This window comes from Chrysemys picta, chromosome 7 (assembly GCF_011386835.1).
Source record: "Chrysemys picta bellii isolate R12L10 chromosome 7, ASM1138683v2, whole genome shotgun sequence".
In the NCBI taxonomy this organism is placed as follows: domain Eukaryota; kingdom Metazoa; phylum Chordata; order Testudines; family Emydidae; genus Chrysemys; species Chrysemys picta.
In genome coordinates, this window is record NC_088797.1 from 36,833,443 (window position 1) to 36,847,369 (window position 13,927).

General features: G+C 38.9%; 1 protein-coding gene across 9 annotated transcripts in view; it reads left to right on the plus strand.

Annotated features, from left to right (window-relative positions):
• Positions 1-13,927, plus strand: part of IQSEC1 (IQ motif and Sec7 domain ArfGEF 1) — a 683,881-nt gene that overhangs the window by 166,421 nt on the left and 503,533 nt on the right. The window lies entirely within an intron of this gene.

Genomic DNA, 13,927 nt, shown 5'->3' on the forward strand with positions numbered 1-13,927 from the left:
CTTCATTCCATGAAGGACTCAAGGGCAACTCTCCGGTCTCTAGGAATCCAAACACCTAGAACCAGAAGGAGACAATATAGATACCAACCTTACCAGCATCCACGCTACCCCACATACACCCATCAATCTCCTAGAGCACATCAGCAACAACAACAACTGCAATGCCAGAGACCCAGGTACCAACGCGGCCGTCCCAATTCGTCGGCAGCATCTCAACCCCCTCCGACTAATAAGCAAATTTGAAGCCTTGGTCGAGGATATAGAAAACAACATTCCCACTTCAGCGCTTACACTGCCTGCCCCTATTTTTGAACACTGCCTACACCCATTCTCCCATCAATGGCAGAACATTACCACCACCAAGTGGGCTATAGAGGTCATCACAGTTAGCTATTCCATCCCTTTCCTATCCTTGCTTCCCACCCATACACCCTCCCCATCCCTCTTCAGGGACCCCTCTCATGAGCAAAGGCTCCTCCAAGTACAACATCTCCTTCAACTGGGAGCAGTGGAAGTCGTGCCCGAACAGCACAGAATAAAAGGTTTCTCGAGGATGCGCCATCCATTCTAATGACTACCGATGCGTACCTCACAGGATGGGGAGCACACATGTCCCACCATATAGCCCAGGGGCTATGATCTTCCACCGAAACCTCCCTACACATAAATGTCCTAGAACTTTGGGCCATACGCAACGTCTGCCGTCACTTCCTCCCATTCATTCGGAACCAACATGTTCGAATAATGACAGACAAACATCACCTGCATGTTCTATGTAAACAGACAGGGAGGAGCTCGATTTCACTTGCTCTGCACAGAAGCTACGAAGCTCTGGAATTGGTGCCTCACGCACAACATCCGGATATCAGCCGCCTACCCTACTTGGCGCCCTGAATACCACCGTGGATGAACTAAGCAGATTCCTTGGGATCACGAATGGGAGATGAACGAGATGGTCATACGCAACATATTCTGTATCTGGGGCTACTCAATGCTGGACCTCTTCGCGACCGCGAAGAACAAGAAATGTCCCGAATTTTGCCTCAGAGTGGGACTGGGCAAACATTTCCTAGGAGATGCATTCATGATCTCATGAGATCAAGACTTATTGTATGTATTTCCCCCGATACTGCTTCTCCACAGGGTTCTGACAAAGATACAAACAGATTGTGCCCGGTAATTCTGATTGCCCTATCGTGGCCCAGACAACCATGGTATCAGTTCCTTACCAGAATGTCAATTCGCCCAATGATTCCATTGCCCCTCACTTCGAACCTCCTATCGCAGCAACATGGCCGATTTCTCCATCCCAACCTATCCATGCTTCACCCCAAAGCTTGGTTCCTACATGGGTCTCACAAACGAACTAGCATGCTCTGAACAGGTTCAAAGAGTACTCTTACACAGCAGAACACAATCTACTTGCACCACCTATCTCCGAAAGTGGAAGCACACAATGGTGCTCGACCAAACAAATTCCTCCCACCTCTGCACCTCTTCCGTTAATACTTGACTACCTATTAGACCTTAAGCAATTGGGCCTTTCTTTCAGCTCCATCAAAGTCCATTTAGCTGCTATTACAACTTTTCACCACAAGATCAACGATACCTCTGGTTTTGCCCATCCAATCACCAAGCGTTTTCTCAAAGGGCTCCAATCCCTATACCGGACATTAAACCCTCTACTCCTCCATGGGACCTTCACTTAGAATTAACCTGCTTGACTCATCAACCTTTCGAGCCACTAGCCACATGCTCTCTCTTACACCTCTCCATGAAAATAGCATTCTTAGTGGCAATCACCTCCACCAGACACGCAGGAGAAATAGCAGCTCTCATGGCAGACCCACCCTATACAATATTTTTTAAGGACAAAGTTACCCTCCGACTACACCCCAAATTTCTTCCAAAAGTGCATTCATCTTTTCACATCAATGAATCTATACACCTACCAATCTTCTTTCCCAAACCGCATGCAAACTCCTTTGAATCCATAGTGCATATGTTGGATGTATGCAGGGCTCTGTCCTTTTATTTGGATAGAACCAAACCTTTTAGGAACTCTTCCAGCCTCTTTGTCTCCATTGCAGAGTGATCCAAAGAAACACCTATTTATACCCAGAGACTTTCCAACTGGATCTCCAATTGTATCCAACTGTGCTATCAAATACTTCAGCCTTCATCAGAACTCACTCCACTAGATCTGTAGCTACCTCCGTGGCTTTTCTATGCAAAATTCCTCAGGCTGACATTTGTAAAGCAGCCACTGGGGCTTCTGAACACACATTTGTTAAGCATTATGCCCTTACTCAAGGCCCCCTCACTGATACACAGTTGGGCAGAGCTGTATTATCCACCGTATTCCTACCAGATCTGAAGTCCCTACCTCCTTGAGGTACACTGCTTTTAAGTCACCTGGAGTGGAGCACCCACAGGCACATCTCTTGAAGAAGAAGAGGAGGTTACTCACCTGTGCGGTAACCCACATTCTTTGAGATGAGTGTCCCTGTGGGTGCTCCACTCCCCATCCTCCTCCCCTCTATTTCGGAGTTGGGGTAGCCTCCATTGTAGAGAAGGAACTGAGGAGACCAGTCGCGCACGCATATTAGTAAAGCACTCTCAATGCGTGGGGCAGGCTGGTATGAGTACTGCTGTCAAAATCTCCAGGCGAAGGCGCAGGGGCACACCAATACCTGGAGTGGAGCACCAACAGGGACACTCATCTCGAAGAACGTCATTTACTGCACAGGTGAGTAACCTCCTCTTTTGAAAGGCGACGGAGTTGTAGTAATCTGTCAGCTCTGAATGTCTTTTAGGGCTAACCCAGGTTGACCCTGCGGATCTCTGTTTCTGTTTCATAGTTCCTGCCCCATAAGAATCCCCCGAAAAAAGAGATGAAAAACTTTCTTGTCAGCTATTTTTATTCTTCCAGAATTCAAACTGATGAGATAAGCCTATTTCCACATAGCCTCTTCATGGGTGTGAGGGAGAAATTAACAAAGTTTTTCTATTGTGGTGTCCCACAATGGCCCATTCAGTTTTGATAGGCTTTCTTGATGAGCGAGAAATGATCCCTCCTGACAGGATTCATAGTTTCAGGGGAAACATTTTTTTACAGTTATAAAGCAAAAACTTAAATATTACCTTATAGCATGTGATAAAGCTATTATAAGTGAGATTAATGCATGCAACAACTTATAAGCATTCCACAAAGTCTAAACACATTGTTATAAGTTCAATACCCATTTTAAGCATACTAACACGCAGCTGAAACAGACTAGTTTCTATCAATGAATTTGTCAGTGATCAGCTGAGGCCCAAAGCCTGACATGAGCTTGCAGCTGGCTCTGCCAGCGTCACAGTGATCATATATGAAAGCCTTCCGGTACTGCATTAAGCACCATGGGCAGCACGTGAACTGTCGGCTGGAGGAGACCCAAGAGCACTGGGGGCTGGACTCAGAGCTGGGAGGACTGGAGTCGCAGCTTCATGCAGGGAGCGTCATGGCAGGGGGCGAGGTCATGCCTGGCTGTTTGGGGAGGCAACGCCTCCCCCTCCCTATGCAACCCGCCACTCACGTTAAGCACCATGAGTAGCACTGATCAGATGTGGTCCCTTGCTTTTGTCTGTCTTCTTTCTCCTCTATGATAATGTACAAACTCTCCATAACCTATCTAAGACTGCAAAGAAACACAGAGAAAATCTGCTACCCAGCATAAACCTATAAATGATTCACGTTGAAAGAATTAAAGCTTTAAAAAAAAATTTCATGGGGAGTGACGGCAAATTTGGCCAGTGGAACAGAAAAGATAAATTAAAAAAATTCTACTAAAGCAGAGAATCTGAAGTTTAAAAAGCGAAAGAGAGAGAGAGTTGGCTTCATTCTGTGCTTCCAACAGAGAATCTCATGCCTAGAGCAAACAGTACTAGTAGAAATGTGGTACTAAAGATACAACACTGCTCTATTTACCTTTCATCTGCTCATACCGTATATCTGATTTATGTGGCATCAAACTTTCTGGAGTAATTTGTTTTATTTTGTAGAAATATTTTAGTGTTTAGAGTCCGGTCCAATGGAATCCTAAGTTAATGGAAGTGCCACATATAAGGCAGCTGTAAGACTGACCTCTAAGTTGTATGTGCCTGGAAAGAACAAAAGAAAAGCAGTTAGGCACTTTAATTGCTTTGTTTTTCAATGGCACATTAGAAATGGCTGTTTTCATACTGTGTGAGAGATGTAATCTGTGCAAGTGCGGAAATACAAGGCTGTGTTGCTAGTGATTCATGGTACATTTTTTGTTCATTTGTCCTTGATTATTGTTGTTAATGCTATGATAGTGACTCCCCAAAGCATGTTTTTATAGTGATGGCTCTGTCCTTGGTTCCATTACATATGATAACAATATCCTGTTGTTGAAATGGTTATAATTAGCATTGGGTTGAAACATACAGATTTTCAGCTAATAATGTGTTCTTGGTGATCTTGGAACCTTTTAGGAACATTTTACCTTAAACTAAAAAATAAAAGTAAAAAAAAAAAAAAACCCAACCCCAAATACTTCATTTTAAAACCTACACAATGAGTAAGATTTTGTAGGTATTTTTAAAAAACAAAACATTTAATTTTTCAAAAACAACTTGATTTCCACAATAGCTGTTTTTCTAACTTCGTCTAACATGCATGGCATTACATATCACACTTTTTATACAAATACAAGTTGATTTGTCCACTTGATACAAGGGAGCTTTCTGTGCATAACTCCAGGTAGCATTAATTGGTATTTTGTGCATAAGCCCCAATGCATTGACACTGAACTAGACATCATAATGTGGGATGGACAGAATGTGTCATCTTTTTAACAGTGAACAAAACATTGCATAATAGTTTAGACCAGAAAGTGATGAATAAGGACATAATCCCGCAAATTCTAATGCCCAAAATTACTGACATGCATAAATGTCTGTAGGATTAGGCTCTTACTCATCACTTTCCAGTCTAAGCTGTTCTGTAGTGTTGTGTGCACTGTTAAGTAAATTATACATTCCACCTGAGGGATGACAGCAGTTCAGTGGTGGGTGAAGTGATCTTCTATTTAATTTGTATTTAAGAAAAAACTAGGTAAAGTGATTTTTGAGATCTTTCTGGATGAATGGTGCTCTAGTCATTATTAAAGGACTACTTTAATAAAAATTTAATATTTAGGAGTTAAGAGATCATAAAGAATGAAATAGCCTTCTGAAAATATTAGAATATGTACAGCTGGGAAAGTTAAAGGACTATATATTTGCTGTTCTAGGTAATTTTAAACTTATTCGAGGTTTATATCTTCAATTCCTGCAATTTATATGCTGGCTTGACTTCTTTTAACATGAAAAGACTTACTCATAAACAAAACAATGCTTCAGTAATTTTTAATTCATTGTATTTAATGCTAATCATGCCCTGTACTTTGCAGAGACACTAGAACACAAAAGAAGGCATCCTAATTTTTAAACAACATTTCTCCTCATGATGGTGCACATAATGCAGCTGAAATAGTTATTTTTATACAGGTTTGTATAAATTTCTCAGTGAATGGGCAACAGATTGGGGTTTCTCCGAACTCCTTTCCGACAGTCAGGTATAAACAGACTACTAGCTTTGAGATGTTCAGGCTTCCTCTCCAGTTACATCAGCATTCCGTCTCCAATTTCTATTCTATCTCATTCATAACTCTCCTTGGAAATTGCATAACCCTTTCATCTGCAGAGGCTGCTGTATGTCATTTGGAACAAATTCTGCTCTCATTCACACCTAGGCAACTCTCAGTATCAGTTGAGTTGCCTGAGTGTAATGAAGAGGAGATTTTGCCCCCTTGTCTATAGAATTCTTTTGTACTATAATCCACAAAGCTTGAGTTTTAGATAGGTCTTTTTAGTTTGTTCTTTCTCCCTTGAACTGATTCTCCCTCCCTGGTTTCTACATTACTATTTTTCTTAGAATCTATTAATCCAGATTGATTGATCTAATATATAGAAAGGGGGAAATGAGCCATTTATAAGTGGAGGTACTTATAATCATCTCCGTCAATCTGGAACACTCTTCTAGCTTCTTCTGAGGCCTAGTTGGAGGGTGGTGTCATGGAAGAGGGCTTCGTTGCTGCAGAGAACATAGCAACTTCTCTTAAAATTATACATCTCACACTTCCCACCTGTTCATGTGTGACATCAGCAATCAAAATTTTTGACAAAGGACTGAAGTGTGGAGCTGTTGTATCTAATGTGTTGCGCCACAATAGGCCGACTCATAAGGTTGTTAATTATAAGGCCTGTTTTTAAAGGATATTTTTTAATTGTGTGAATTAAAACAAAAACAAAAAACCAAGACAACTGGAAAAACAAATGTTTTCACTAGGGCTGTCGATTAATCACAATTAACTCACATGATTTACCAAAAAAATAAATCACGATTAATCACAGTTTTAATCGCACTGTTAAATAATAGAATACCAGCTGAAATTTATTAAATATTTTGGATGTTTTTCTACATTGCCATATATATTGTATTCTGTGTTGTAATTAAAATCAAGTGTATATTATTTTTGCTTACAAATATTTGCACTGTAAAAATGATAAAATAAATAGTATTTTTCAATTCACCTCATACAAGTACTGTAGTGCAATCTCTTTGTTATGAAAGTGCAACTTACAAATGTAGATTTTTTTTGTTACATGACTGCACTCAAAAACAAAACAATGTAAAACTTCAGAGCCTACAAATACATTCAGTCCTACTTCTTGTTCAGCCAATTGCTAAGACAAACAAGTTTGTTTACATTTAAGAGAAATAATGTTGCCCTCTTCTTATTTACAATGTCACCAGAAAGTGAAAACAGGCATTTACATGGCACTTTTGTAGCCGGCATTGCAAGGTATTTACATGCCAGATACGCTAAATATTCGTATGCCCCTTCATGCTTTGGCCACCATTCCAGAGGACGTGATTCCATGCTGATGATGCTCAGTAAAAAAATAAGTGTTAATTACATTTCTGACTGAACTCCTTGAGGCAGAATTGTATGTCCCCTGCTCTGTTTTACCAGGATTCTGCCGTATATTTCATGTTATAGCAGTCTCGGATGATGACCCAGCACATGTTGTTCATTTTAAGAACACTTTTACTGCAGATTTGACAAAACGCAAAGAAGGTACCAATGTGAGATTTCTAAAGATAGCTACAGCACTCGACCCAAGGTTTAAGAATCTGAAGTGCCTTGCAGACTCTGAGAGGGACGAGGTGTGGAGCATGCCTTCAGAAGTCTTAAAAGAGCAACACTCTGATGCGGAAACTACAGAATCCAAACCACCAAAAAAGAAAATCAACCTTCTGCTGGTGATATCTGACTCAGATAATGAAAATGACCATGCGTCGATCCGCACTGCTTTGGATTGTTATCGAGCAGAACCCACCACCCATCATCAGCATGGACTCATGTCCTCTGGAATGGTGGTTGAAGCATGAAGGGACATGTAACTCTTTAGCGCATCTGGCACGTAAAGCTACAACAGTGCCACGAGAATGCCTCTTCTCACTTTCAGGTGACATTTTAAACAAGAAGCAGGCAGCATTATCTCCTGCAAATGTAAACAAACTCATTTGTCTGAGCAATTGGCTGAACAAGAAGTATTACTGAGTGGATTTGTAGGCTCTAAAATTTTACATTGTTTTATTTTTGAATGCAGGTTTTTTTGTACATAATTCTACATTTGTAAGTTCAATTTTCATAATAAAGAGATTGTACTACAGTACTTGTATTAGATGAATTGAAAAATACTGTTTCTTTTGTTTTTTTTACAGTGCAAATACTTGTAATCAAAAATAAAGTGAGCACTGTACACTTTGTATTCTGTGTTGTAATTGAAATCAATATATTTTAAAATGTAGAAAACATCCACAAATATTTAAATAAATGGTATTCTATTATTGTTTAACAATGCGATTAATCGCGACTAATTTTTTTAATTGTTTGACAGCCCTAGTTTTCACTCACAGCTATAGTCATTCTGACATGGGTCTTAAGTAAGATTTCAACCCTGAAGCTTCAGACCCTAGCATAGATCTCTACTGCTTAAGCTACAGAAATAACTATTTTCAGTGTGAGCCACCCACTAGAATATAACTTGACAACCACTTTGCCTATGGATCATAAACTATTTTCTACATAAGGGGCACTATATAAGAACCTAGACAGACTAGAGATCTGGAATTCTTTTTTCTGTCGCAGGCTTTTGGAGTTTAGTGCAGTCTAGTGGTTAGAGATCAGCTAATATAAGAACACAAATTTAGCACAGTCAGTTTGAAAGACTGAGTGGCTGAGACGTCTTTGCTACGTTAAAGACATGGGTTCTATTCCCAGCTCTGTTTGAAGTGATCTTGTACAACCTCTCAATATATTTGTAAAATGGGGTGGGCTAATATTTCACTCCTGGCTGTGGGTAGGAGTCCTTGTTGAATTATAAAGGTTGCACACTAATACAAATGGCAGTCAGTAGATATGAGACTAGAATTTGTGACTTTCTGCCTCCCAAGGCTAAAAAGAACTTGAACAGCGTCCTCTCTCCCCCTCCCTCCTGAGTCTGTGAAATATTGTCTGATGTGGTAGTACAGTAGAACAGGAAGCCTGATTTAGCTCTGAAGTGGAATGTTCTGTAAAATCCAGTAATCTTGAGTTCTGCTTTGAATTTTGCTTTGTTTTCAGGTTCAAATGAACTCCAAAACCAAAGTGAAACCCAACCAAAACTCAGTTTTCCCTGGTTTGATCTTGAAACTCTGTGTAGTCCTAGGAATGTTAAAAACTGCACTTGGGCTGCTGAAAAGTTTGCTTACTTTGTCCAAGGTTTGGGTTGGTAATAAAATCTAACCCCAGGCTATACCTGGTTCTTGGTTTTGGTATGAATATTTCTCACTACTCGACTTAGGAACAGTCTAGTGAGGAAGCTGAGCCATGTCTCTGTGTTTCCAACTTTGTCATTCACATTGGAGGCAGAAAGGCCTATTCGATTGTGTAATCCTATTTAATAGAGTCTATTCAAGTTCCACTTGCTGTGGCTTTTCTCCTTTCACATACACTACTGCATATAAGGGGAATTTCAGTGCATGCAGCGGTGCCCTTTCTATCTGACCATTGGACCTCAATGGCAAGCACATTTTTTTGCAAGTGGCGTTGAGTCCCCTTTATATGTATTTTATTTTTAATGGAACACTGTGTAGTAACAATAAAGCACTTGTCCAACACAATACAATACAATAAATTGTTGAGTTAGGAGTTGATGCAGTGGCATTTTTGTATAAAAACATCAATATATAATTTGTTTTAATGGTTATAAAATAGTTTTCAAAATGAAATATAGTACTTTAATGTGTCTTCCTTTTAAAGCCTGTCCTAAGGCACCTGTGGCATTAAGGGATATTTACATCACAGTATATGTTTCATTTGTGCACATGTAATTTAGATGCAAGTAACAAATCGAATGTCATAAGATTAAAATCTTTCTTCTTAGATTCCACCGTCCTGTAAAAATAGTTTCAGAGCACAAAGAAACCAATAGGTTTTGAACTCTTCTAGAAGAGGCGTAAAACAAATCACATTTGTGTGATAACCAAAATGTGTTCTGTGTGCTGTTTTGCTATCCGCTTTATAAAAATGGCATGTTACAAAACTAGTGTTTGCGTTACCTGTTGATGTGATGATTATAATGGTATTATTATTTTATAGCATGCTAAGTGTGATAGGCACTTTACAAAGAAAAGGCATGGTCCCTGATCTAAAGCTATTGCAAAGTATAGAGAGCAAAATCAATTGGACAGCTCCCTGGGGGCCAGGTGAATGGCAACAAAGCTATTTGCTCTTCTTTTGTTACATGGCTGCCAGCAGGCAGGTACAACAACCAAACGTGGTCAAAGAGAATATGAATTAGAAACTCCGTGTCTTAGGGAATTGCGTGGAATTGGAAGAGCTGTACTATACGGCATACTTCTGCTGTAACTTTCCTAGCAAACTGGCACATAAGCTAATGCTGACAGTTTCAGCATTAAGTGTCCTTCAGTTCCATTTGCCACTGGAGAGTCTGGGCTTCCCAGCAGATATAAGGCCTGCTAATGATGGGAAGATATGGAAAACAGCCAAGTGCCAGGCATGTGGAGGCAGCAGAAGTATTTGTGGATGTCCTGATATGCATGGCTTTCTGCCTTTTTATCACCCTATGGATCTTTAGGGTTTGCTTGTTTACCAGGGTATCCCCATAGCTTTTGTGCACCTCCCCCAGTTGTGCAATCCAAGGGAAAGATGTAAAAGTAGCTCATTGGAAGCCATAATATATAATGAGTAACTTCCCCACTCTGTGTTTTTTAGGGGGATGAGGGCATGTGTCCCATGATTCTACAAACAAAAACTAATATTGGAGGTCAGTTTTATGATATAAAAGGTGAAATTTTCCACAGTCTCAAAAACTGTGAATTCTCTTTATGTGAGGAGTTGGGGAAATTTGAAGCATGAATAGGATTGCTTGGATCTCTAGTGTAGGCTTTTTCCTTCCAGCTACCTTCTTCCTGTGAGAGACTTGTGAGCATTGATTTTAGTTTCAAGGCTGGCTGCATCACAGCTGGCCATGATAGCATTTGTTCCTCATGGCCTCTCCTTGAAGTGGCCTGAGATTAAATCCTGCTAGGAGAAAAATGATAGTTTTGTCTCTAGCTGTTCTAATCTTAAGGATGTTTGGTTACCAATTTAGGCACATTTCCCAAATGGATAACAGTGATCTGTCATTAAAAAAACAACACCCAACTTCAGTGAAGTATAATCATAAATCCAATTCCATTCACAAATATCGAGAAGAAATTTAAATTTCTGCAATTGAACAATGCTGTAAACCAGTAATAGGTGTCTAAAACCTACTGTTCCTCATTTCCTTTATTACAGTACATTAAAATAAAAGGCAGGGGGAAGAGGTAGCAAACTGAGATTTCTTCACAGGTTAAATTTCTGTTGTTTTGGAATTAATAAAAAAGCTTCATATGATGCTTTAGGAAACTCTTTTCTATGAAAATCCCTTTTTTTAAATTAACTGCTGTAGTTAATTATGCAGAACTGTGCTCATCTGTGATGTTCCGCAGTCTTCTGCACTGCAGATCTTGGCTGGGAGGCAAAATAGAGAAATCAGGCAGTGCACTGAAAGCATTTTATTTTCGGGGTGGGGTGGGAGTGTTCTTTCAGATCCCATAATTTCCTCACTCCTTTTACTCTACCCACCACTACAGTGATCCTCTGGGGTATTTCAGAGGTGTGCTGGATGTGGCTTCTTCTGGAGTCTGCTAACTTGTTTGAGGATGATGAGAGCAACAGAAGAAGCTTTCTACTTATTCCCAGCTATTGCTCTAGTCTGGGGAGTACAGGACCAAACTCTGATATGATCTCATACTTTCTCAGGGCACCCTACTCTGTGATTTAGTGTATCAGGCCAGTAGCCTTAGGTTTAAATTGTGATGCAGTGAGTTGAAATACAGTGCATTTTGTATGCTAATTCTGCAAAAGAGACTTTGTATCTCCTATATTTATCTTATATTTCAGTGCTTTAGACAGTTAAATGTCTGATATATTTCTAGCTGGATATTTACCATATGGATTTATTAGTAGGGGAGTTGGTCAAAACATTTTCTGGCCAAAGAATGTTCCTGTTGAAAAATTGCAGATTTATCAAAAGCAACATTTTTCACAGGAAAACATTTTCTAATTCAATTGTTTTAACAGATAACTTAAAAACAAAATTAACAAAATGTTCTTAACACTTAACATGCAATTTGTTTGGTTTTCTACATCTTTTGCCACTTAGTAACATTTACAGAGATGTAGAAATCTTGAAAAGATACAGAAGGAAAAAGGAAGTATGAAAAGAAGAAAATGGAAATGGGGGGGGGTCTAAACTTTCATTCTGTTATGCAGGAGAAGAAATTAAAAAAAGTGTGGATTTTGCAAACAAAAACAAAAAAATCATTTTGAAACCAATAGAAAAGTTCTATTCTAATTTAAATTTTCCCACAAAAAAGAGAAATTTTGAATGAAACATTCTTTAGACTAGCTCTAATTAGTAGTAGTGAGTCATGAACTATGACGAGGGAACGCTGTTCCAGAGAGGCTACCTGTTCGTTCATCCTCTGGCACCCAGAGTACATATGCATGAATAAGCATGTTTAGACATTTCAAAGGAACACATTCATATGTTTGTAATTTTAGACTATATAGAGACATGGAAGATGAAATAGGTTTTTCCCCTTTAAACACCTATTTTATATTTATTTTGTTACAAACTTTGTCGACATTTGCAATATCTGGTTTGGGATCAATGAGATCAAAAGGGCTCTCTTCAGCACTTGATTGTGGTGATTCCATAGCCATTTAGAGATAGAAACACAAAGCTACTTGAGAACTTCCCTTTAAGAAAATGTTTTATTTAAGGAGTTTGTAACGAGCTAAGAACATTCTTCCAGCAAATTAGTTTGAAATGTTTGTGACATTCTTACTTTGCTACTTCATTTGTAACCTTGTGTTCTTCTCACCAAGCAATTTGCTTGTTCATAGGGTTGATTGGACACTTCATGGGGAAAATACAAACCGGCTCTAAATAGCCCTGTTGGAATTCTCCTAAATAAATTCTAGCATTGCGGGTATGAGTGCAAATTTTGACAGTCACCATGCAAATGCTAACATTTCACTGCCCCTCAGGAAGGTTCGTATGCTGGTAGCCTGTGCCAGAAGCACAGGTTAAAAGGAAATGTTGTTTATCCTCCTTGGCTGCCTCCAATTCAGCCCCAGAAAACAGTTGATACTGGACTGTGTGCTGTTGTTTGGCACAGCATGACCAATATAGTGTTGAAAAATCATGTTTAGGTAACAAACTGTTGTTCCTATAAAGAGAGTTTCTGAATTCCAAGAAGCAAGATAAAGGAATGGCTTTCTAGTGAGCTAGATGAGGATGGCCATTAAGATCTTTACTGCTAACCTGAGACGAACATTTTCTGAGCATTCATAAGACACTGTGGTCAAGAAAATGGGTTTTACTGTAGACCAGTTCTATTAGTGGTGTTGCTATAGTTACCCTATCCATCTCAGCTGTGTTTGAATACTTTATGGTACAAATAGCTGCATGTAACGTCTATAATTGTTCAGTGCATGTCTGTGTATATATAGCCTTCCAATATTTTATTCACCACGATAGCTGGGTGAGCTTTTTGTGTGTGAATTTAATTTTAAACAGATAAGTAAAATAGCACTAGTTTTTCATGGTAAGGTGTGGGTGAGTAGATTTTTATTTTAATTTTTTTTTTTTTTTTTGCCTCTGGTAGTAAATTTTCAGGATAATGTATCTGTGTAAAGCTAAGGTGGTTTAAATAATCTTTTGCATGTGTGTGCATGCGTACTTATACACACAGATGCACACAACAAGATTTTAAAAAAATCAAACAAACCCTGGGTGCACATAAAAACTTTCTTTTTGAAAGATTCTACTGAAATACAAAATGATGCCCAAAATTACATTTTTCAAAGTAGAAGGAACTTTTAAAGTGTTACCATTATTATATGTGGTGAATTATACATTGTAAACCATATAAATGAACAGAGCTGGTCTTACTTTTAATAAATTATCTACAAACAAATCATGATTTTATTAATGTATTTATTTGCAGTCGTTTGGATAGTCTGTATGAACCAAAATTTGACTTATGGTTTAATTGCTTACTATGAATATTTGTGATTTGCCATTCATAGCATATAATTGGTCACCTAATGGAATGTTATTTCTTTTCCCTGATTGGATGACCTAAGCTTTAGCAATAGGTGGTATCTGTTTTTAGATTACACATTTCAGCAAACTTTCATAACTCAAATATTTT